This window comes from Gymnodraco acuticeps, unplaced genomic scaffold, assembly GCF_902827175.1.
Source record: "Gymnodraco acuticeps unplaced genomic scaffold, fGymAcu1.1, whole genome shotgun sequence".
NCBI classification, from domain to species: domain Eukaryota; kingdom Metazoa; phylum Chordata; class Actinopteri; order Perciformes; family Bathydraconidae; genus Gymnodraco; species Gymnodraco acuticeps.
This window is the reverse complement of record NW_022989906.1, coordinates 28,134-55,595: the sequence shown is the minus strand read 5'-3', so window position 1 is coordinate 55,595 and position 27,462 is coordinate 28,134. Positions and strand designations below refer to the sequence as shown.

General features: G+C 39.2%; 1 long non-coding RNA gene across 1 annotated transcript in view; it reads right to left on the bottom strand.

The window, feature by feature from the left end:
- LOC117540620 overlaps positions 1-27,462 on the bottom strand; it is a 30,025-nt gene continuing 2,563 nt past the window's right edge. The window contains exons 2-3 of the long non-coding RNA XR_004568192.1: positions 17,149-17,282; positions 1-42 (exon numbers count right to left, since the gene is read on the bottom strand). This is a non-coding gene — a long non-coding RNA (uncharacterized LOC117540620). The remainder of the gene's footprint in view (positions 43-17,148; positions 17,283-27,462) is intronic.

The following is a 27,462-nucleotide window of genomic DNA, read 5'->3' as shown; positions in this document are numbered from 1 at the left end:
TGCTTTCGCATTGGGGTTGAGGTCTGAAACCTTGGGGGATTCCTGCAAACACAACACAACGTTTGGGTCAGAAAGGTCCATTTTAGGAGAGGCAAATCTGCACAGCGACAGTTTCAAAAGGAAGACAAATATTTACCAACTCATCGTACTTTTTTTCGACTCATGATAGACTGTTTTATGTACTATGTATTGTGGACAGGTAATTATCACAAATTGGACATCATAAGAACCTTTTACACTTTGAGAAAAGCGAGAGCAACAAGGCAAAGGGCACAGATACAGAAACCACATTGGTGTGACTGAATAAAGTATTAAATGCTTCCAAGTTATTTAAAATCCGACGTGATACTGGGTTCCTCATGACTATAAAAACATTGGTATGGTACATCTCAAGTTAAACTGTAGTTAATTTACTAGTAAAAATGAAGTGAAAGTAAATATTAAAATGTACTTTCCAAGTAATTTCCCCTTTGCTCAAACGTCACACACAGAAGAAATATGACTTTAATTTGAACACAATCTTTGCCCAAGTCATAAAGGTTCTGTTTATCAGTCAGTGTTTTTAATCATTTGCATTACTCTTTAGGTAGGTAGGTAGGTAGGTAGGTAGGTAGGTAGGTAGGTAGGTAGGTAGGTAGGTAGGTAGGTAGGTAGGTAGGTAGGTAGGTAGGTAGGTAGGTAGGTAGGTAGGTAGGTAGGTAGGTAGGTAGGTAGGTAGGGTAGGTAGGTAGGTAGGTAGGTAGGTAGGTAGGTAGGTAGGTAGGTAGGTAGGTAGGTAGGTAGGTAGGTAGGTAGGTAGGTAGGTAGGTAGGTAGGTAGGTAGGTAGGTAGATAGATAGATAGATAGATAAATAGATAGATAGATATTGAACGCAATGATGTAGTGTTTGTGGGTGAAGGTGTTATATTATAAAAGACAACAACAAATTGCAACTAATAGGATAACAACACAGTTGGAGAAAACAAAAACCTCCCCCTTCAGGTCAAAAATAAGAAATAAATCAAAACAAGCATGAAGAACAATACAAAGTCTAATTAATATCCTGCTTCAAGCAACATAAATCTTTCCATCTCATCAATCATGTCTCCTCATCTGCTTTTAAAGAAGCTTCCTCACACCAGCAGCATCTGCTTCAAACAGCAGGGATGCAAACAGACACGTAAACCCTGCAGATACTCACAGGATCAAAGCAACAGTGGAGCATGCACGTCTCAAAAGATAACAGGCTGTAACCCAGAGCTGTGGTCAGAGCGAGTGTCTCATTGAAGTCCTGAAGCCAGGCGCTTTCAGACGGAGGAGAAATGAGGCTCCACTGCATCCAATCCATGATTAAAACACTTTAAAACTAAAGTATCTCCACCGGCACTCCCAATATCTGCCTTCAAGGCATCCTCCAGGGCATCAAAACACCCTCGTCATATCACATCGCCACGCTGCGTTTCTCTGATTCGAACTGCTGGGGTTGATTCAGCAATAATGTGATGACAGACGTAGCTGACGTAGCAGACGCTGATTGGCTGCCTGTCGCTCCCAGACTCTGTTTTGTGTTGTCGCTGTTGCACTGAGTCATTCTGAGGGAGAAAACACTGAGCAGGGGAGAGTTGGGTTGCACACCTGAGCTCAAACGCAGCTAAAGGCAACCCTCTTGAGCTAATCATTAATAGTGTGTCTGCTAACGAGTTACCGAGGCAACGGATACAGCGAAGTGAAATATAGAACTGGAGTAGTTTGTTTATCAGAGGAAAATTGGATTATGTTGCTCCTTTTTAGAAAGTAATGACATTTAATTATTTAAAAAAATATGGATATAAATATAGGATAACAAGGTAAAGTAAGAATGTGCAAAAAATGCTAAATATAAAATAAAAATACTCATAAAAAGGAAAGTGTCGCATAGAATATAATATTTAGATAAGCATGAGTTTAGGTATGTGCAATAAATAATAAAATAAAATAAAACATATACATTAATATTAGGTTAAAGTAAGAATGTGCAATAAAAGATTAAATGTATTAGAAAATTTATAAATATAAGCAAAAAAAAAAATATAGAATAAAAATATGTATACAAACATAAAAAAAGTCAATTAAGAAAATTGGGTTATGTTTCTCCTTTTTAGAAAGCAATGACATTTCATTATTTAAAAAAATATGGATATAAATAAAGGATAACAGGGTAAAAAATGCTAAATATAAAATAAAAATGCTCATAAAAAGGTAAGTGTCGCATAGAATATAATATTTAGATAAGCATAAGTTTAAGTATGTGCAATAAATAATAAAATCTACATTAATATTAGGTTAAAGTAAGAAAGTGCAATAAAAGATCAAATAAAATAAAACTGTAGATTAATAAATATAAACATTAAGTGGTTTATTTAAAAGGTCCCATGTCATGGCCATTTCTACTGATCATAGTTCTATTGTTGAGGTCTACTAGAATAGATTTACATTGCTCAATGTTCCAAACTCACAGCATCTCTGTATAGTGTGTGTATTCACTCTCTGTCCTAAACGGCTTGTTGGAGCTCCACCCCCCTCCCTGTGAGCCCAGTGTGCTCTGATTGGTCGGGACGTTGCGAGGCTCGTTGTGCTTGCTTACTGGTGTGGTTTCCGGGTCGGCGATACAGCGAGACAGCGCGAAACTCATCCTGAGCACACAAACACTCACAGCCGAAGTAAAAACAATAAGTGTGGCTTGATATTGAGAAAGAAAAAGGTTTCTAACGCTGTGAGAATGGGTCTGCGGAGAGCATTTCGCCGCCATCCCAACTCGTCTATTACCAACCAGGGAGCTCTATGCAAGTCAATGGGTCTCCCTGTTAGTTGAAAATGTACGCTAAAGGTCCTGGTGTGTGAGGAGCTCCGGATTGGTCCATTTGTGTTCCCGGAAGAAACAAATGGAAAAAGAGAAATGTCCAACGAGGCGTTCTGGGGCAGCACAGACAGGTCTTCTCTGTGTTAGAGTTTTACTCGCAACAGGCTGTACTTTGAGGGTTTGTGACTCTGCAGACCGTTCACATGCAGAACAACCTTCATAACACAAGGGGACGGGTCATAACCAGAAAAGCATGACATGGGACCTTTAAAGTTAAAAAGCCCAATGAGACGAGTGGAGCACCATGAGACGAGTGGAGCACCATGAGACGAGTGGAGCACCATGAGACGAGTGGAGCACCATGAGACGAGTGGAGCACCATGAGACGAGTGGAGCACCATGAGACGAGTGGAGCACCATGAGACGAGTGGAGCACCATGAGACGAGTGGAGCACCATGAGACGAGTGGAGCACCATGAGACGTTGTTCCCGGGTCGTATTTCACCAGCGCTGCTCTGAGAGACACATAAACCATAATAATACAGACGGTCGCTAATGAAAAACTCCCACTCCTGTCCCAGCCGGTCGCCATAGAAACGGTTTCTGACATCACCGGATGTTGACGTCCAATAAAATGGGCATCGCTTGACCTTTCAAAAATAAAAATGTTCCCTTCGTTCACAGAGGAGGAGGGAAGAGGAGGAAGAGGAAGAGAGAGGAAGGTTAGTGACTCCTCTGATTGGGCGTAGTTTCTTTTCTTTGGGAGGGGGTGTCGTGATAGGACAGAGACGAGTTGTTGTCGTGTCATCGTCTGGTTTATGAACTGTCTGTCTGATGGAGGAGAGCTCACAGCAGACGGACGGATGCCTTCAGGGGAGACAACAAAAACAGCTGCATTTGTCTGCAGACCTGAGGCTCGTCTCCTCTGAGGGACATTGAATGCATCGTAACTAGGGATGCACAATTTGTTGAAATGTAATCAATATTGCAGTTTTGGCTTTTGCAATATTTAAATGGCAACAGGTGTAATATTCACAACAGGCAAAACATGTCTAAATATTATTTTAGATGAAGTGTTATGGTGCTGCAGAGACACCCAGGCCTACAAATTGTATTCTACAGACTTAATAAAATATCTTTGTGTTTTCTTTGTTTCTTCTTACTGTTGGGATCAATTAAAGAATATCGTATCGCACCTGCAATATCGGAACAAAAACTAATAGTGCAGTTCTTATCAAAACTATTGTTAAAGGGTTGATCCTGAGCATCATTTCCTGCCACTTGTATAGCATCAACAGGTGTGGTTCAAGGTGATTAAGTATTATAAATACATCTTCTTTCAATGCAGGAAAGCAATCAAACCCACTTACACAATCTCCACGGGCAAGGTTATCAAACGGCATCACATGAAGATACAAAAAAGGGCATTTATTCGGACAAATACCTTCCAAACGCTAGTCGTGTTAAACCAGAGCAACCCGGTTTTTTTATTACAGTTGTTGCACATTGGTTTATTAATTCATGTAAATAAATAGATGGAGGAATAATCGACCAATCAAAGCTTTGTTAGCAGGTTTGAAAATGAAGACGTCAAGCAAACTCCACAGTAAGCTGTTTTCAAAGCAGGAATTTTGCCGAGTCACCGCAGAGTAAACACAGGTGTGATCGATCATTAATTATAGTCCTGTTCTATTAAGCATGTGACAGACATGTCATCACGGACAATACCACGGCCCTGCCACACCTACATGGCACAGGGTTAAATATTAAAAAGGTAATAAATACACCTGTGTTTACTTTGCAAAGGCACGTCAAAATAGCTGGGAATGAAAAGCCTTGTTAAGAAGGACGGTGACTTGTTTCTGTCCATTGAAACGTCTGAGGGCTTTTCATTTGAAGACATTACAGGACAGAATAAAAGCTTCTCGATACAAAAATGATGACCGAATATACTTTAAAGGATATACATGAAAGAAATGGTTAAAAAGTAGTGTGTTGTGTGAGGTCCTGATCACAACACAATGCTATTTTAATATACTACTAGTTATACTTCTATATTGTAAGTGTTTGACATACAAAATATATTATTAGATTGCATTTTATTGGACATCAGCAACTCTAATGGCGCGTTTCCACTGCAGCGGGTAGCTCGCGTGCCGAGCCGTGCGGGCCGTTTTTGGTTGCGTTTCCACTTGGCCTAGTACCGGCTAGCGGGTCCTAATTCACAGTTTTTATGGCCCCATAAAATCGTGGTTCTAGGGCCAGGAACATCCAGGCTGAGTCGGGCTGAGCATGCTAAACTAGAGAGAGAATCGCTGGCAAGGCGGCTACAACTACAACAAGACATATTTGACCGTGATTTAATTGTAATACACGTTTCAAAATGATGCCGAAGTAACAACATACTGATACCGGTTAGTAAAAGCCATGAATTAATGCTTTGACAAGTCTGCAGACAGACGGCAGAGAAACCCTTTTAAAATGCGTGTTTTCTAAATGTAGCTTGGCTAAGCTAACGTTATATATGCTCCGACCGTCCACACTCACAACAACGGCCTACAGACATAAATAAACCAGTGACTGTATTCTCCATGACACAGGCAGTCTGTGGTTTGTACTTGTTTAACTTTTGTCTAGTTTCTGAACAGATATGAGGAGCTGTGAGCTCTGAGTGCTAAGAGCTAACGGCTGTGTTGTTTTTCTGGGGCGCTCATTGAAGATGACGTCACGGCTCCGCCTACACTGCGTTACTATAGTAACTACCCCAGTTCCTAAACTGTAATGGAAGCGCAGCATAAAGTGAGCCGGGCCTAATAAGGCCTAACCAAACCGAGCGACGCCTGCAGTGGAAACGCGCCATAAAAGCCACACCAGGGGGTTTTCTAGAAAAATATAGCATGAGGGCGCCAACGTCACTTCCGTCCAAAATTACGGCCCCGCCCACTTTCCTGTGAAAACACTGCATTAGATCGAAGCGGAAAAATAATCGTGTCTTCATGTCTTAAAGCTGCCGAGTCATATATTGCACCTCAAACAACAAATAAATCCAGTCACGGTTTCTTTACTTCCTCTACAGAGAAAAGGACAGTAAAAGAAACTCAGAAAATCCCGTCTCTGGCGTCTGACGCTCTATTCGACACCATTTTCATATTTCTACAGTTTTTGACGAACAGAAATAATATTTTCTGGCAAAATTTTACATGGAAAATCAGCATTTTTGGATGAGAGCGCACGCCGAGAGTGAGAGGGCGCACCTGTTTTAGACAAAACCCTGCACACTTATGAGATACGAGTCCAAGGCACCAAGTTATAATTAAAATAACAATACTTGTAAAGTTACATATAAATCTCACAGAACACAAGCAGCTGCATTCGGAGAAGTTGAGCATTTTTTGGTATCAGCATTTTGTGTTTACCCCCATATTCTTTCTGCATTCTTACAAACAAAGCATTTGTATACACCTGCAATGGCTCATTAACTGGATATATATGAATGCAAACAGACGTTGGATTGTTACTATCTACACTTGCTGTCTCACCTTTAGAAACAACACATTTCCGCCTCAGAAAGTCTCTTTTTACATCAAATTATCAAAAGCCGATGCGATCCGAATGATCTCACACAGTCCCTCGTCCTCCTTCGTTAATTGTCCTGCAAGCTGTAGCCACCGCCACCCATTTAGCTATCGCTGTTGAATCTTGCTGTTCGTAGACGCCGTGTCCAGGCGTCTCCCCGGCAAAGTTTCAAGCGCGGTCTGCCACAAGCGAGCGGCAGGAGCGGGGCTGTCAGCATCAGCTGGGTGCTTGGCTTGCTGTTTAAAAACACATTTTCTTGTATCCATATCTCTCGCTAGGATCTCCCACCATCCAACTAACAACAACAACGTCAAGCCTTTGGGCTCTGAGACTACGGGGCGGGCCGAGGACAAATACACATGCGTTAATCGCACGTTCAAATAATTAGAAGCAAAAAAATTGCTGCATCTTATTAACGCGTTAACTTGACAGTAGGGCTGAACGATTAATCGATTTTAAATCGAAATCACGATTTGAAATGATGCAATTATCAAATCGCAAAGCCTGCGATTTTTTTAACATTATTTTTACAATTTTTTTTGTTCTTCTTGTGTGTGAGTCCTACACACCAATCAGAAGTGCTGTGCTCCACATGTACCAGACATTGTTAACCAATCAGAAGTGCTGTGCTCCACATGTACCAGACATTGTTAACCAATCAGAAGCGGCCCATGATAGAAGGTGATAGACAGATTGATCCAATCACCTGCCAAGTGCTTCTGAAAGTGCCTGCCCTTTCCAAATGGCTTCCAAAGGAGCTTTAGATGGTTGAGTCAGGTTAGTACTGCTCCATCACATGTTTCTATTACAGGGAGAGTCTGAAACTGAAGCTCGACTTTAAAGCAACCCAACAGAAGTTACATGTAAGTTTAGTTCTTTCACTCGTAGCTTGGGCTGCGGGGGTGCTAGAGACGGGAGCACGTTGATACGACCTTCCTAGCCGGAGATATGGCTGCATTTTACAATAAAATTGGGTCGCTTAAAAACAAATATCGCAATATTTGTCAGAAAAATCGCAATTAGATTTTTTTTTCCAAAATCGTGCAGCCCTACTTGACAGCAAGTTGACACCTAGTTAGAATACACTACTGTATATCCAAGACTATACTTAGATAAATACTTAGGACAATATTTCAAATACTACATAGCTAATCATTAATCATGTTCTCCAGTCATGTTGAAATAGGAGAGCAGCTTTAGCAACAGGCTCTTCGGTCTTAATTCTAGGGAAATGACGTAAATGTATGTACTGTATGTGGGTTAGCTGTGGGTTCAAATGTTACTTCCTGAGGCTACTCGCTGGTCGTTTCAGTTTCCATGATAGCTATTTAAATTAACTACCAAAAAAAGGTATTATGTTGCCTTGAACAAAGTCTAAAATGTGTGTCAACTTATTATATAGTTAGCATTTTCAATTCATTAAGAAGAAGTTGATGCTAAAATGTTCCTGTGGTCCAAAAACACTATGTTTCAGTTTCCATACACGGCACATTTTCACAGCAGCAGAGCAACATGTGAAGTCTCTAAGCAATTAAAAAGAGCATTAATAAAAATACAACAACGACAAATAACGACTTTTCTGTGAAATACACACACATCCCCAAAAGGTATTATATATTGCAGGGGTGCCCAACCAGTCGATCGCGAGATGTGTCTAAAAATAGAACAACAACATTCTGTTTTATCGTTAATGTCCTGTAACATAATGTTCCTGTGCCAGAATAATGCACTTGAACGCATCAAAGCTTTGTGATTGGCCGGCGTGACCCCATGTCTCGGGGCGTGGCTGGTGGGCAGTGGGCACTATTTCGCTGACGTTGTTGTCCGACCGTGTCAACAGGAGTGACAGTCCGCACACACACAAGACCGCAATTATGGCAGAAGCAAAAAAGCCCGAAATATATAATTTTCACTCCGAGTGGGAGGATGATTATTTTTGTATCTATTCCAATTCAAAGTCCATCTGTCTCATCTGCAATGCGAGCGTGGCTTTATCGAAGAAGGGTAATTTAGGAGCGGCATTTCAAAACAGTGCACAAACGCTACGAGACGGAATTCCCTCCTAATTCTGCCCTACGCTCCAAAAGGGGAGGGGCCTGAGAGGACAGCTAAATGCACAGCAGTCCATTTCCACCAGGCCCAACAACAAGAGCAAGGCTGCTACCATAGCATCTTATCGTGTCACGTTCTTGCGAAACACATGAAGTCTTTCAAAGACGGCGAAGTTGTGAAAGAAGCATTCCTGGAGGCTGCCGACGCGCTTTTTGGGGGACAGTAAAAATAACAGTAGCATTTCAACAGGTTTTTGATATAATAAAAACTCAAGTTAGATACCGTTATTAATCAGCTGTAAGTTTTAGTTTGTTTGAATTTATTCATTATAATTATTGTACAAAATGGTATAAGAATGCAAACTTAAATTGATTATAGTCTATTATCAATTCAGGTTAAGAAACTAGTGTTGCTTGCATCCTATTTTAAAAAGGCGTTTCTTTTTATAATCTACTAAAATGCAACAAACAAAGGGTTTGATTCTATTAATTGTGTCTTTTTTATTGCACTGTTGCAGCAGATTCCTGTGTAGCTTCAGATCTGAGTTGTCTTATTAGTAAGCCTAATTTATACTTTTGTAGCAACACTATTTTAATATCATGGCAAAGAAAGGGTTCAGTCTTTTATTTTTTCCTGTGTCATCTGTGGCAGCACTGTTCAATGTTTCTTGAAAACATTACCCACTGTAGTGACGTGTGAATAAACTCCAACTCTGTATCAACAACACTGTTGTGTAACTTCAGTTAAATACTTGTATGTGTGTAGATTAGAAAGAGGTAAGATAAAGGATCTGCAGTATTTTATGAAGTATTAATCGTACAAAGGTCAGTTTTATACAAGTAGAAGTGTGTATTTACCTGGTAGTAGGCTGTCAGTAATGGCTACGCCTCTCTATTTGGACTGGTAGATCTCGGCAGACTGGCAACTTTAAAAGTAGCTCTCGGTTCAAAAAAGGTTGGGCACCCCTGATATATTGCCTTCAACAGCCCTTAAACCTACTGGAATAAAACCTATAAATGTGTCTCAGAGTTAACTTTGCATAATGACTTATTTTCTTTACGTTTCCAGAAATCAAATAAATCAAAAAGCAGTGTTTCAGTTCAATTTAGGTTTTTACTACACTATCAGCAGCCAAACCATTTAAACTGTACATTATGTTACGTATACTAATGTAATTGTTTATATTTTAATATAGATTATATATATTTCCTTTCATTTCTTTTGAAATTTTATTTTAGGGGCATTTTACTTTCCATTTCATATGTTGTCAATTAATATCTTTATTATATTCTATATATATATTTTATTTTTAATTAAATTATTGTGTTTATATCATAGACTGTATATATAAATGGACGTAGGGTCCGTGACGTCACCCATAGGTTTCTGCAGAGTTGCTGAGAAGCCCTTAGTAGGCGGAGTCGGCCACTAACGGCTCGACTGTGACGTCAGAGTCTAATCCTGCCTGCTCCAAATAAGGGCAAAGAGGCGGAGCCGAGGCGGCATCAAATAAGTCCGATATTTAAATGAAATATAAATAATAAATGTCTCCACCAGACACAACAAACACGTCCGAGTTCAAGTTGTGTTCCCCGGATCAGCCTCGCAGCTGAGCTCCTATAGCATCCTGGAGCTAACAGAGCTAACAGGGACAGAAAGCTAGAAGCAGCAGTCACCGCAGAGACCTGTCCATCAAAGTGCCCACGCCCTAATTTATGCAAAAACGTTAAGACCTAATATAACTAAAAAGGAGTGCTTTATAAAACAATTTTCTCACCAATTCATAATCATGAAGGTGGAATCTAAATATATCCAGAATAACTTTTACTGCATCCAGGGGTAGAAACATGAATATTTCGGGCATTTTAACATGGGGGTCTATGGAGATTGCTCCTTTCTGCAGCCATCCCCTATCGGCCACTAGATGAACTGCAGTGTGTGGCACTTCCTGATTGGACTCCCGGCTCCGCCCCAGAGTTTTGCCACTTGGTTTATATACAATTTTTATTGTATCGTTTTTCGAACTTCTCATGTTTGTTTATTTTTTATATAAAAAACATTCTTCAATTAAACCTTTTATTGGACTTTTTACCTGAACTTCTTGTATGTTAATATAAATATCTATTTTATTTTTATTTGAGGTAGTATTTTAGCTTCTGGTGATCAAAGTGAAGCAGGATAAGTCTATAAGCTAAAAGAAAGTGCATTTAAGACCCCAAAAGATAAAGACTGAAAGGGTGTTGGGGAATCTACTTATTTATTTAAATAGTTATCAACGCAATAAACGGTATTTAATTTTGTCTTAATGTACATTATTTTATTCAATATTCTGTTCTTCATATCTTATTCTATGTATTTTTGCACTACTTTTTATTTTGTATTTTATTATATATGTTGCATTGTTGGAAGACAGGTCTTAAAATGTTCATTGCCATTTCTACACTGTAGCTTATGAACATATGACAATAAAACCTTTACACCTTGAGTTTTCCTATAATATCCTTGCTCTCTGCTCATGACCTTTGACCTCCTGACCTTTGTTTTTTCGGACCCTGTTAGCAATGTTTTGGTTCTCTGACAGATTTTCCGACCACTATAATCCCTTGTTGACTCTTATTGAGACATTAGCCCAATGGACTCTAAACCCCCCCTTCCTCTACGCTGCCAATCTTCTTTCCGATCTCGAGCGTGTGTAAACGACGATGGAAAAAAGACAGCGGCGTGTTTCCATTTCCTAATTCTGGAGCTCTCAGGGGGAAAAAAACAATTTCCCAGTTCCACATTCTTCCCTATTTGAGGAGGTTGATTGAAACCCATGTGGGGAAACATGAGGACGAATCAGCGTTTAAGTTAAATTTAGGTCATTTAATAAGAGTTTTTACGACACCATCGGCAGCCAAATCACCATTAATATGTTACTTATACCAATACACCAAAGTGTGTATGTTATTATACATGTTGTATATTGTCGTACTATGTGCATTTTCCATTACTTTAATTATTTTCCATTTAACTTCCTATTTTTATATAAATATCTTTATTTTCCTTATTTTTTGCACATTGACTATTCTTTATATACATTTCTATCTATTTCATGTTTTTATTGCGCATTTTGACAATACTTCTAATGTTTGTTTTTACATTATTCAACACTTTACTTTGACTTGAAATTAATATCTTTAATAGAACATTTTTTACAATAACTTTAGATGTTTATATAAATATTTTTATTTTATCTGATTTCTTTTGGACATTGAACTTTAACCTCTTATGTGCATATAATATTTTGTATTTATATTTTATTTATTTCATTAACATAATGGAGAAACTGTCCCCAGTTTCCCCCGGGATAAATATATATTTCTGATATCGATCAATTTTCCCCTAAAAACAAGTCGAAATTTGAACCCTGGTCCAAAAGTAAGTGATTTACAAATCGCTCCGAAGCCTGAACCATAACTGTATGCAAACAAGGAGCGTTCACCCTTTCCCCTGCATCCATAAAATACCGTAAAAGCTTTTTAATCTGTCCAACACAGCTCGTAAAAACTCACCGCCCACCTTCACGTCTAAAGTCTTATTTAAAAACCTGAACCACAGTTGGTTTAGTGGCTGGCAGAGGAGGCCATTTGACTTGCAGAATTTACAGCATTTGGCTGCAGGCTGGTGCAACATCCCCACCCTGCTGAACAGATTTAGCCTCGACCGAATTGTCTGAAGTGTCACATGTGTTAGCATCAATCAAATCAGCGGGTTGTGCAGCACCGTGGCAGAATCATAACCTATAAAGCCTGTGAACTTGATGAGGAGTCTGTGGTGATGTGGCATAAAGCATCGCGCTGTCCTACTCGTAGAAAATATGTTTGTGTACTTGGAAAACATGCTGAATTTGTCTCTGAAACACGATTTATTAGACAAATGTAATGTGTTTGTTTGATAGATACATTTTTTTATTTGCAAAACTAAATGCATTTGTTGGTCGATGGTGTTCTGTATTTGCAAACCACACTGGGTTTGTTAGTAAGGCAGTTGTAAAACTGGTTTAGTTTATTTGTGGAGTTATGGAAGGAAATTAGCTCCATATTCGAAAGGTGGTACATTTCCTTGCAAATGTTAAATGTAGTATGTATTATTTGTTGGGGTTATGACTGCCCAGAGACATCAACATCAGACACGCCCACTTTGTTAAGTTTCTACTTTAACCGTGGAATCATAACCTATAAAGCCTGTGAACAAATGATGAGGAGTGTGCGGTGATGTGGGCTTAAGCATCGAGCTTTCCTAATGTGTAACAATTTGCAATATTTAGGTACAAAAGTTATCTGTATGTTCCTAAATCTGTTAAACATCAGAGGCCAAAAGCAAGTAAATGATCCCATTAGGCCTGTCCCGAATACCATTTTTCGGGCTCTGGATATTCGGTAGTAATCAGCAGCGAATATTCGGCCCGCGCGTGTTGAACCGCTTCAACACGTGTATTTTGGTGTATTCACGGCATTAATTTTGTTACTCTACAGTATTGTTGTTTTATAGTTATCAACCCAATTTGTGTTCTTTGAAATTGAAAAGGATATCGCATTGTGTTTGTTACTTTCGTTGCAGTTGTATATGTCTTAAGTGTAATTTGGCTTGGCTTCCTATTTATGGACATGCTTTTATTTTGAAGGAGAGTTAGCGCTGTAAACAGGAAGTTGTAGTTGCTATGGAAACAATGTGACGGAGATTAACGGAGAAAAGTAATATCTACATATAAAGACGGAGAAAGTAAACGATAACGTTTATGGTTAAGTGTTAGCACCCCCCGAACAAGCTCTTACGTTGATATTGGAGATTTCAATAAATTCAATTTGAGAAAAAAACGGGGGAAAAACAAACCAAACGAATATCCGAATAACGAAATTGAAACCCGAATAGTACTCCAACGAACGAATATTCGGATATAGCCCTAGATCACATCTATAGAAACAAGCATGCTCAAAAGCTCACAAGATGGACTACAGCGATATTCAAATTGCAGTAAACAAAATATGTGTTAAAAGCTCGGTCGTTCGAAATGTGGCACATTTCCTTGCACATTTTAAAATGTAGGCTATATTATTTTTAGGGTTAAGACTGCCCAGCAACATCAAAATCAGACACGTCCACTTTGTTAAGTTTCTACTACTTTTGTTGATTAATCACTTTTCTATCAAGATCACAAGAGAGCGATATTGGAATTGCAGTAGACAAAATAAGAGTTAAAAGCTAAATAGGTGGTTCGAAAGGTGGTTCATTTCCTTGTAAATTCAAATGACTTCCCAGAAACATCAGACACGCCCACTTTGTTAAGTTTCTATTATGACTTCTGTTGATTTACATTCCAGCAACCTCTTTAGACAAAGAGCAGCGATGACGAGATAAGGTTTGATCTGATGACAGACCGAGCCCTCAAGAGGAAACACTCCAAAATATAAGTTACACCATCAGATGTTTCCTCTCTTTGACTATGATGAAAACAATCCACTAATGTCTCGTTAACAGCCACTAATAGATGGTCCTTTATAACTCCAGACACACACACATTGCAAATTAAAGAAACAAGAATGAAAACATGATATTTCAAGCTTAACACATGTAATTCCTTGCTGCTTTTGATCAGTTTTGATCACTGTAACCTAAATATCTTGGAGTTTTCCTGTTCTCTTTAAGATTATTACAATTGTATGGGTTGGGTCAGATAATAATTTAAACAAAACAAGTAATATTAAGACGTCAACTTTGGTAAATGATGTCGAATAAAAGGTTTTATTTTATGTACAAATCCTACATGTTATGCTATCAATGTTGTGTCAAGTTTTTCCAATGGATTTAAAAACATTTCATGGAATATCAATGCTTTAAGGTATAAATCAGACGTTAGTGTCAGTAAAACTAGCATTTTGTCGTGCTGTTACATCCAATAATACCTGACCGCTGCTCTTTGCACCGCTGTGTTTTCAGACATCACGGTCCAATAAGAACCCAAATGTCACGGCTGTGATCGATAGAGCTACGACAGACTCATGAAGAGAGACGGATACAAACGAGTCATGGTTGTTTAGTTACAGGAGTTGCTTCTTCCTGCGCTGCATGTTTCTTTACAGAGAACTTCTGCTTTAGACATTATTAGGGTGGGAGATCAATGAGGCTGGCCTGATGCTCGTCATCAATAATCTCGTTTTGAAGGGAACTGGGTGAGCTTTTTATAAAGATATCGTTTTTTGGCAAAACAGCAACAAGTCTCCAGCCACAAAAATTTCCTTTTGCTTTGAATTCAAACCAACTACACACTAGGGCTGTCCCGAATACCATTTTCCGGGCTCCGGATATTCGGTAGTAATCAGCAGCGAACCGCTTCAACACACGTGTATTTCGGTGTATTCACGGCATTCATTTAGTTATTCTACAGTATTGTTGTTTTATAGTTATTTGTTAATGTAACCCAATTTATGTTCTTTGAAATTAAAAGTATATCGCATTGTGTTTGTTACTTTCGTTGCAGTTGTATATGTCTTAAGTGTAATTTGGCTTGGCTTCCTATTTTGTATGGACATGCTTTTATTTTGAAGGAGAGTTAGCGCTGTTGACAGGAAGTTGTTGTTGCTATGGAAACAATGTGACGGAGATTAACGGAGAAAAAGTAATATCTACATATAAAGACGGAGAAAGTAAACGATAAAGTGTATGGTTAAGTGTTAGCACCCCCCGAAGAGGCACAAGCTCTTACGTTGATATTGGAGTTTTCAATAAATTCAATTTGGCGGCAGCCGCAGTGCAGCGAATAACGAAATTGAAACCCGAATAGTACTCCAACGAACGAATATTCGGGTACAGCCCTACTACACACACACACACTTTTGGAAACCTACCATGCTGAAGTAGGAACTGGTTTGAAAATCAATATAAAATAAATCGATAAAAGGCTTAATTTTCAACGTTTATTTGTGTCACAATTGAGACATTTATTAAATGAACTGAAGATATAATTGATTGAAAAATGACAGCTCATATTTAAATTGCATACAGCATGATAGATATTTGAATATTTAGTGCCCAACCTCAATGGAAATTGGCCATTTGGATACAAATAACTTAATGTCATTTGTAAGTAGACTAATTTGTTAATGATGGGAAAATTAGGTTTGGTCTGCCAACAGTTTACTTTAATACTATTGTTTATTCTAAAGTCTGTAGAATACAATTTGTAGGCAGGGATATCACTAAATGTGTACTTTTACAAGTATTCAGCCTTGAATATATGTTGTGCTTCCTGTATGTTTAATATTGCTTTACTCTGTATTGAGATTTTAAATAACATTTCAAAATGTGTGCAGCCGGAAAATAACCGACCCAAATAAATGCATAACAAAATCAGCAGGATAACATATTGGTCTTACTATTTATAATTAGTATAATTGTACCAATATCGAAAAGAGAGGCTTTTTAAACAAGCTTGAAGATCTAGTTTGACAGTTTTAAAACCTATAAATGGCAACAAAAATCCAAAGGCCCCTTAACCTATTTGGGTGGCCCACGCATCCACCCCCCCCCCCCTCAAATAATAAAATACATGCGAGTTCATGGCCCCTGTAGCAGACAACGTTCTTGTTGCTCTGTGTTGCGTTGTTAGTGAGTGAGACACACCGGAGTTGAGGATCTGTGGGGTTTATTCTCCCAAAAATATAATTTACAATTTAGGCATTTAGCAGACGCCTTATTCCAAAGCGACTTACAATGACCAATCACAGGGAGCAGGGGTCGGCAACCCTTTCACAGCAAACGATGCTGGCTTACCGGTATGTTTGATATGTGGAGAGAAGTTATCAAAGGTGCTGCAGCCTTTACGTATCGAGGGAAAACACGAAGAGGAAGACAGCTGACGATCTTCAGTCATAATTCAATCAGTAAACTCTTTTTAGGGTGCAGCTATACGTTTTATTTATTTCAAAGCGGGTCAATTATAATTGTATTTTTTTTTTCTTCAAATGTGCAGAGGACTCTCCAAGTGCTGTGTTGATTTATTTTAAAGTAGGCCTGTGTATTCTTTTAATTCTCCTTATAAGAGTTCTTTGTTTCTTATTAGAGGTTAACAGTTTTATATAATGTAATAAATAATAAATGCAAAAAAACTGTAGTTTTTGTCTATGATGTAACAATATATACAACTTTATAAGCTATCAAGCAATCAAATATGTTTTGCGGCTCCAGAAAAAAGGTTGCAGACGCCTGCCCTGGAGTAACTGAGTGCCTTGCTCAAGGGCACACTAGTGGTGGTGTTCCAGGCGGGACTTAAACCCGCAGACTTCCGGTCATCAGCCCACCTCACTATCCATTAGTCCACCAAAAAAAAAAAATAATAATTTTTTTTTATGACATCTATTTGTGGCGGACGATATTTAATCGCCACAAATGAATCAATGTATGGGAAACACTGGACTTATATAGCGCTTTTCTAAAAACTCAAAGACGCTTTGACAGAGAATAAAATCAACAAAAAAACAAAGAAAAATACAAAAAGCGATAAACAAAAACATTTATTATGTTTTATGTATGCACCACCAAGTCAAATTCCTCGTAAGTGTTACCTGGTAAACCTGATTCTAATTACTCTTAATTCAAACTAAATTAGCGCGTAAATGCAGGATAACTTACAAACATGCATCTTGGCGTGTTAAAAACTCACCAAATGAGAGTTCTCTTTTGCCTCTTGGACTTGCTGCACCTGTGGTTCAGCTACAACTTTCGTGTCCTGGTCAGAAGTCATGAGCCGTCTGCTTCTTGGCTCCTCAGGGAGAAGTCTCTGCGTCACCAAGTAAGCTACGGGAGGGCGGAGGGGACAAACAACATGTCAGAGTCACAATGGATGTTTATCACAGGACTTTGGCTTCATATCAGTTACACGTGCACAGAGGAGAAGAGGGCAGTGGCCGATAGTGACTGGAGAAAAGCCGTCTGAGGACTGGAGGGTTGTTGTTTCATTCATATGTTGCTAAACAATTATAATAATAATACATTTCATTTCTAAGCTCTTTTTCAGGTGCTCAAAGTTGATAAAAAGCAAATAAAATAAAAAATATTAAAACAGCAACACAACATAATTCACACATTAAAAGCCAGTCTGAAGAGGTGAGTTTTGGTCAGTGTTTTGAAGGTGGGGGGTCAGTCAATAATAATAATAAACAATACAAGACAATATTAGGGCTGTGCAATTAATCGTATTTTTAAATCGCGATTACGATTTTGGCCTGCAACGATTACGAAAACAACATAATCGAAAAAAACTATTATTTTGCTTTGCTAGGTTGTGACCAAATTTATTTTAGTGTAATTTATTTGTATTCATCATATTTATATATGTTTAGTAGCTTGTGGAAGTGCGCTCCAATATATTTGTTGATCTTGTTTATTGGTATTTAGTATAATTTATTTTATTAATTTTTGTATTGGTTTTTCAGTTGAATGATACGTTCAAAAAAGATACTGTTCACATTACAATTTGTTTTCAAAGTCAATGAATAATCGTATTTAATAACCGTGATATCAATTATTGACCAAAATAATCGTGATTATGACTTTTGCCATAATCGATCAGCCCGTGTGTGTGTGTGTGTGTGTGTGTGTGTGTGTGTGTGTGTGTGTGTGTGTGTGTGTGTGTGAGAGAGAGAGTGACAAGAGCTATATTCAGAGCTCTGCTGCCTTGGCTACACTATTTCATCGTTGCTGTTGTATGATTGGTGTTTAGCTACGGTATTTAGCGTCTACAGCACCTCCGCTTTTAGGGTTGACGTAGACCCAAACGTCGCCCGGAGGTCCCCCGGTGTTGTTGCGGGAGCTGCTGCACTAACTAACGCTACATTAGCAAAAGGTGCAGCGGGCTTCAAACTCGTTCCCTCCGCTGGTTTCAACCAAGCACTAAATTCGATGTTTTCCAACCAACTACGGTTGAACTTACACTTCCCCATATTTATTTATAAGTAGATTCGAAGATACATTGAGTTTCTGACTGCCGCTAGCTGAAGCTTGGTTGCTAGGTTACTAGCTGGGTGTTCTCCGATAGGGGGCCAGGGGAAACAAAGTTAGTGATTACTGGTTCCATGTTGATTCATCGAGCAGCCCAAGACAATATGATAACAAACATTAAGGGTAAAGAAAAGAGAGTATTCCAAATGTAAAACACCAACTCAGTGGACGTAATACTGAAATAAGAAAACATAAATAAAATCTAAAATAAAGTTGAAAGTGTCTACTGATTTTGCCTCATATTTCTTGCATTATTTTACTCATCTTATGTATAAAATAATGCAAGCTTTAGGTAATTTACTAACATAGAATACACACGAATACTATATAGCTCTTGTTCAAATAAACCCAATCTAACAGAACCGATTGAATGTATCTTCAAGAAAGCATTCTTACACTTCTTAAAGTCCAAACTGTCTTTTGTCCGTGAAGCTGAGTGATTTATCTAAAGCACCTGACATTGGGCCAGTGAATAATTTAGGACTCTGAAGGAGGTGACGAATACATTTTGTTTGAAGAGGCCGAACGTATGTTTGATAAAAGATGTAATCCTGGTTCAGCAGCTCTTACCAAAACACAGAAATAATACGTCTGAAATAAGAAAACTTTCAAGATAATGTGACGACAGAAAAGTACAAAAATAAGCCGATCACTTTTGTTAGTGTGACTCGATCTGCAAGTATAATTTAATCAATATATGAAAGACAGGCTGTGTAAACAGGTTTGAAGATCTGGTTTGACCGTTTTCAAACCTATAAAACATCAACATCAAAAACCCTTAACTACTTACTCTTAATTATTCTACAATGATGTCTCTTGTGTTAAATAATCTGTTATTTATTTGGCTAATTCTGAAAGCAAAACAACAATTCATTGGTTTCTATGTTCCTAAACTAATGTATTAACTGTTTTCTGACATTTCACACATAATAGTCTGTAATTATTTGATAATACTGCTAGTTGTAGCGAAAGCGAGGAGTAGGTAGCTTTGCAGGTTAAGTCAAATGTGTTATTGGATATCAGAAGTTGATGTTACTTCATTAACTTCCTGTCAATCCAGTCTTAAACTGCTTCAGCAAAACTGACCATCATCTCCAAACATTTGTTGGTGCTAGTGACGTTAACATATTTTCAGCCTTTTTTTGTCTGCATTTCCGTACCTGCCGTCTAATTGGTTAACCCTTTGCCCTACATCTGACCTAAGAGTTACACATTAACAGATAGCAGTGACCCCAGAGTCCAAACACCACTGGAGACGCTTCTGTTCTGTCCCGTTGGAGCCGTTTGTAAAGCAGTGATAATCCGCCCCAACAATCGGGGGCCTGTGTGTGACACGAACCCTCGCTGTGTTTGCATACATAGCAGAAAAAGAATGGCATTGCTGTAAAGCTGGTGACCTTTGATCCACATACTGATCCCCATACATGGCATGTTTGTGTGTGTGTCATGCCACTGCGATGAATGGGGCTAAACACATCTCTCCATCAACGGCAGTCGGCTATCAAAACAGCTGTTGTGTAGGCCTGTCCCGAATACCATTTTTCGGGCTCCGGATATTCGGTAGTAATCAGCAGCGAATATTCGGCCCGCGGGGGGGGAAACCGCTTCAACACGTGTATTTTGGTGTTTTCATGGCATTCATTTTGTTACTCTACAGTATTGTTGTTTTATAGTTATTTGTTAATGTAACCCAATTTGTGTTCTTTGAAATTGAAAAGGATATCGCATTGTGTTTGTTACTTTCGTTGCCGTTGTATATGTCTTAAGTGTAATTTGGCTTGGCTTCCTATTTATGGACATGCTTTTATTTTGAAGGAGAGGTAGCGCTGTTGACAGGAAGTTGTTGTTGCTATGGAAACAACGTGACGGAGATTAACGGAGAAAAGTAATATCTACATATAAAGACGGAGAAAGTAAACGATAACGTTTATGGTTAAGTGTGAGCACCCCCCGAAGAGGCACAAGCTCTTACGTTGATATTGGAGATTTCAATATATTCAAGTTGAGAAAAAAAAAAAACGGGGAAAAACAAACAAAACGAATGACGAAATTGAAACCCGAATAGTACTCCAACGAACGAATATTTGGATACAGCCCTATTGTTTGTCCGCTGAACTGTACATTAAACTTGTGTGACCTCCACACCATGGCTCAGCATTGAACTGAGCTGAAGTGATGAGATATATTCCTGAGGTTCAGCAGCATGTGAAGGTTAGGTCCAAGACTTCTGAAAGAAAGTTATTCAAACGACTACTTGGCAGAGAGGAGTCTTTTGTAAAACTAAACTGAGCATCTGTCGGGATTTGCAGCAGAGGAGGATGTGCATGGCATTTCTTTGTGTGTTTGAGAAACTCTATCCATCTACAGCAGTGTTTCTCAAACTTTTTCATACCAAGGACCACTTAACCAATAAAAAAAACACTCGCGGACCACCTAACTCCACAAATATCAAAAAACACATCGTTTTTCTAGAACTGATGACAAATCGCCTGAAAATGGTACAAAGAAGCTGCCACATGTGTGATGAAGGTGGGGCGCTGGGCTATATCATGAAACTTAACCTCGCTCCATTGCGGAGATATTCCCGCGAGAGTGCGGAAAACTGAAATTAATGTATTTATTTCAAATGTGAAATGTTACCAATATACTCACGGACCACTAGGGGGCGCTCACGGACCACCAGTGGTCCGCGGACCACACTTTGAGAAGCACTGATCTACAGTTATGTAAAAGCTCTGTAAACTAGTTTCTCTTTTATTGGTCACTTAACAAAGAGTTATATCCTTTTAAATTAGTCACGCAAACTCTGGGTTTAGGACGTTTTCTGTCACATAACTTGCTGGATTATTGCACTATTTCACAATTTTTGTATTTGTGACTCTCTCTATCGAAATCAGTCGGAAGTCGCAACGGCTCATTTCAAAATAAACGTGGATTTACGTAAAAAACTATTTTTTTCAGATGATAAATAACTTTGATGCTTCGGCATAATTACGAGCGGAGAACGGAGTAACCTAACGTCACAGCAGGCGTAACAACAGCCGGTGTTTCTCGTGAGTGTTTTCCCCGGGAAACAAACACAATACACACAAACGCAAAATTACACAAGCACACACACTCACACACACTCACGAGCTTCCCCTCCAAACGAAAATATCTTCCCTCCGTAGTATTTTGATCATTTGCTAATAATCAATCAGATCGATGGATTCCAGAGAAGAGAAAACTTTGAAGGCCTTTTTCTCAAAATGAGGACTCGTGACAGTCATTATATAATGCGACATATTTTTGCTTAATATTTGGAGTACAAAAACAATCCTGATATCATTAGAAAGCTAGGAATATCCTCTTTCCAGCAGTGTATACAACTCAAAATGTGTCTTCGGGATAATGCGACTGATTTCGATAGAGCAGGTCACATGTACTTGCACTATTCTTTCCGTTTTATTGTGTTGCACTGTTGGAGGAGCCTGAGACCTAAGACTGTCATCGTCATAACACTGTAGCTATGTACGTATGACTATTACAAGCCTTGAACCTTGAGATATTTCAGAACTCACTGTATGGCTTTTAAAAACCAAGTTGTTCCTCTTGTAATCTGAAACTCCAACGGTGTATTGATGCCTGCCTTTCACCACAATGCAACAATACATTAACATAACATGATTATTAAGTTACCACCTCTTACAGACACACCAAATCTACCATGCAAAACCTAAAACAACGATAGTCGAAGTAACACAGCCTTGGTACTTATGTTGAATGGGGCAATCATAAGACAACATGCAGTTTGACCTGATAAACCCTGTATAAAAAGACTAACCCCGATCACAGTACATTGAGTCAATCATCATGTCTAGACAAGGCCTGAACCAAAACAACCTCCTCCTTCTCCTCCTCCTTCTCCTCCTTCTCCTCCTTCTCCTCCTCCCTCCTCCTCCCTCCTCCTCCTTCCTCCTCCTGCTCCTCCTGCACGGCCTCCTCTCCCGCGCGCAGAATCACAAGAGATGATTTATCACGCAAATAAGCCATTTGGTGAAAAATACAACAGGGGGCCAAGGGAGTTTATTTTTAGTCCGTGGGTTAACCGCTGGTGGAGGACGGTCACCAGGCGTCCTACATGTCCCTGAAGGGGGGGGTGGACACACGCTGAACCACCATCTGCATCCATTATTACAATGAGCAGTGTTTCATTGCACTGTGCAGCATGTCATGTTACATTCCATGTTTAGCTTATTCTGTTTCCCTTGTAAATAGTTAGCTTCTCCTGCGTGACCGAACAGTGCCAGATCTACACTGTAGCTACTGTATGACAATAAAGCCTTTGACCGTCCGAGCACTGAACCGCCAGTATTTGCATCCATTAATCTATTATGCCAATGTTTCCCTTCGTGCCTGTTGTGTGATCGTGATGCTCGATATGTGACATGTATGTGTGTTTGTCTCCATCTGCTTGTCTTTCATCCTTTCCCTATAACTAATGGTGTTGGTGTATTGTGATTTTAAAAAAGTTGTCTATTATCATCTGCTGGATAATTAGCAATGTTGGCTAAAGCTGCCCCATTTCCTGTTGTTTGTGACAGTTGATAAATGGGGACAATAATAATACATTTATTTTGGGGGGCGCCTTTCATAACACCCAAGGACAGCTTACAGAATAGGTATATGTATATATATATATATATATATATGTATCTAGAATAGGGCATAGGGCAGGGCTCGAGCTTAAGGACGTCCCGGGGCCGAAAAAAATAGTGTCGGGGAGGATAAAAAATAATTTTGGGACAAATTTGGGACGAGAGTTAAAATAAAAATACCCTGCTAACTCTACTACAAACGGCGATGAAAATGAAACCGACTGCACGTTTTGTGTAGCACAGTTATTAAACCTCATTGTCAACATAAACACACACGCACAAAACATTTAGAAACCCTTGAAATACACACACACGTAGCTACAGCTGTGCCGCTGGCTGTGCCCACGAATTCCTGGCCCACAAATTCGCGGGTCTAGCTATGTACCGAGTGTGTGTATTTCGCGGGTTGAGTGATGTACAATGGCATCCCGTGGAGGAATTCTGAAATGTTTTACCGTTAATCACAAAAACTCACAGCAGAACCAGACCCTGGAGCGCCGGCCTCTTTATCTATTTACTTACTCCTCTTCATCCCCTATGGGTAATAAGGCTGAGATGAGAACTCTCCATCGTATTCAGTCCTTAGCAATATGCTGCCTCTCCCCATGTAGGGATGGGTACCGAGCCCCGGTATTGAACGGGCCCCGGGCCGGAATTATTAAAGACAGTGGTAACGTTAAGCTCCGACGTTATCGGACTTTTTGTCGGTACTGGAGGCATTTAAAAAATATGTCATATGTATTATTGCTACATACACATTATATCGCAGTTTTAGTTTCACCAACTCCGTTTCTAATATGCAATAAGACTACAACATGCGTCTATGATGTATTTTCGAGCTTTCCAATCCAGACGAGAGATCTCTCTCCCGTCTGTGTGCGAGGGGGCGGGGCCGTTTGTAAAGGTCTCCTGACTGACAGACTGTCATCCTGGTTAGTGGTTACTCTGGGTTCTGTCTTCAGGACAGTGTTGGATTGTTTTGTTAATTGGATGGGACTTGATTGGATTCAATATTAGAGTAATTGTCTCGTGTGTGTGTTTGTTTAAATATATTTGGCCTTTGTTTATGTGATTGAATGATTTACTCAAATAAAAAGGTTGATGAATTATCTAATGATTTGTATGATGTTTTATTTATGTTAAAGGTCACTTTGAATGATTTTAACTAATGATAATGTAGAAAAACTAACATTTTAAATTCGGGACGGTCCACATTAATTTCAGGACGGCTTAGATTGCATTTCGGGACGGTTCCGGGAGGATGGGGAAAAAAGTTAGTCGAGAGCCCTGGCATAGGGGCAATATAGGGAACAATTCAAACAGTGGATTTAGTGAAGTATCAGCCGGGGTAAGACAAGACAAACAACAGGAAATGGACTACAAAAGGACACAAAGGACACAGGGTACAGATTATAAAGAAAATGCCAGTTTGAACAGGTGGGTTTTGAGTTGGGTACAATGAGCAGTGTTTCATTTCACTGTACAGCATTTCATGTTACATTCCATTTGTAGCTTATTCTATGTGTATATAGTATATAGTCATCTTCTCCTGCATTATTAACAATTGCCATTTCTACACTGAAGCTACTGTACATGACAATAAAGCCTTTGAACGTCCAAGAAAGGCCTCAGATGTGTTTGTTTGCATCAACTTTACAAGTCTGACATCACTGCAACTTCTACTAGAGACGCAATGCAGGCGTATTTAGAAGCTGACAGGAGAGAAAACACTGCAGCTCACATGCCATGCCCATGCCAAGGGCCATGCAACAAAGACACTCCTGCGTCGCTAGGCAGTCCAGCTTCATGGGAGCAAAGTACGGGACGAATGTGGGTAATAAATCAACACGGCATTTCACCCATAAACACACCATAATGCTATGTTTTTAAAGTTAACTTTGGGGAGCAGCAGATCCATGTCTGGGTCGCTGGCTTGGAGAAGCATCCCATGAAAGATGGCGACCTCCCACGGATTCCCCAACCCCAGAAACAAGCACGCTCATTTAAGATTACAGGGTATATGCAGGAACCCTGAAGTTGTAAAACCCCCTGGATTAAGACCAACTCTTAGATTAAGGGGAAATGTAGTTTCTCACTGGTGTTAGTATACAAACACACACATGCTTTCTCCTGTTGTACAACCCAGAACTATCTGCACATCCGCTGCTCTGCACAAGTGTAATGCATATACTATCCAACGCAGATATGTGTCTGTAGTTTATTTCTATATATTCTGTAGCCTAGAGATATTGTAGAGTATTACAACGTATTCAGTCATTTGTTTATACTAAGTATTATCTTGATACTCTCGTGCTATATCTCTTCTCTGCTGTGAATTTGCTCTTAATGTTTTATTTTACTCGGGCCGTATTGTATCTTTTGAATATGTTTAACTCGTGAACTGCTTGAAAACACCGCTGCGATCAATTAATAGCACAATTTGGGATCGATAAAGTATCTTGTGAGGCGTGTGGCGCAGTGGGTTGTGTGTAGGTGTTCGGATCACAGGTTCAAACCCCTCTGCAGTCAGCATGTCGTTGTGTCCCTAAGACACTTCACCCCAAATTGCTCCTGTGGGGATTGCCCACAGTGTTGAGTGTGGAAGTCGCTTTGGATAAAAGCGTGTAACATGTAACGTAATGTATCTAACAGTGCACAGACAGAACGAAGGCAGTGTTTCAACAGGGCCTCACAGTTTGTTTGTGCCATTATTTACAACTATGACACGACGATAAGTCTTAAAAACTGTTTCTTTAACCAAAATCCCGTGGCCCTATGCTTAAACCCTGGCAAATATAGTTTCATGTGGTAATAATGTAATAAAATGACGTAACAAACGTAAATGTTATCAGTAAAGTACAGCTATTGAGAAAAAACGACATATGGGTTACATTTCCACACATGTTTTCAGTACAAAGCTTATATGTACACATCCTGTAGCTCTCTTCACGACACAGACAGGTTCTTTAAAACGGGCGTTTATTTCTTGGGAGTTCATCCTGTAGCCTTCCCTCTTCCGTTACGCCGTGAGAACTACAACACCGAAATGACACGTATACATAGCCAAACATATTAGCATATTGTGCTACACATATGAATGAAACTAATACCTCGTTGGCCGCTTGTCGTGAAAGGAGATTAATTTAGTTCCTTTTCTGCATAACTTTGTCACAGACTTCAGCAGAGCTTCAAAAAAGACGTCAACCCACGTTGAGTTGTCCAGTGTAACAGCAAAACACGCAGTACCAGCACATGAACAAACATTAGTTCCTAGGCACAAGAAACACACGCATATCGGTTTAACATGTAAAACAAACTGTATTAAATCATACCATATTTAACGATTATAAAATAACATGAAATAAAGTATTTATTTATCTAATTGAACTATGACATTAATTGTGTTATTCTTTTTAATTAAGGCAACTTCGTTACATCATTTACACATCCCATTACTAGAATAGGAGTTGCTTTTTATGATTGTGGCTCAGGTTTAAATGATAGAGACTTAATTGAAAGGTAATCCAATGGAATAAACTAGGGTTATTACGGGTTCATTTATTTTATAGGTTTTTCTATTTTATGGTCATACCTTTTACCTCCCGTGTCCCCTAAGCTGTTATATCATGTTATTATGCTAAAAGGTTTTAACGTGTGGCCTGATGTGACATTATTGTTCTCTTTTAAATCTTGATGTTGTTGTTGTTGTTGTTGTTGAAGCACATTCAGCTGCACCTGGTGTATGAAAAGTGCTATTCAAATACAACTTTAAAAGCAGTTTCTTTAACTCACCAGAATGTCTTATATTTGGAATATTATGACAAAAGTCCAGAAAATAGAGTTCTCAGAAACTAAATTATTATCTATTGTATAGTGTTTTATTTTGTATTATCATGCCTTTTACCTCCTGGTTCCCCTAAACCAGGGGTCGGCAACAGGCGGACCGCGGCCCGGACCCAGACGCCGACCTATACGGACCCGGAGCTATAATCAATACATTAATAGGGGATTTTTCGGCACCTCCCGCTTTTTTAACGCTGATTTGGGTGACTTGTGTAATTCGTGGAGAACCGAAGAGTTTTCGTTTTGGGGGGTGGGGGTGCGGAGTCCGTCCGTCAGTCCGACTGACGGACAACTTCTCACTTAAAAAAAGAAGACGAAATCTAGACCGCAAAAATAATTAAACAAGTGAGTACCTGTTTTTCCTGGCCAAGGACAGGTTCCTTGAACACAACACGAGCGTAACGTGTCTTCACGTGGTATATGTCTCGTCTGAAAGGAGTGCTGACAGAGAGCACCGGAACGCCGCTCCAGCCCTTCAGATATTGCAATACCCATAA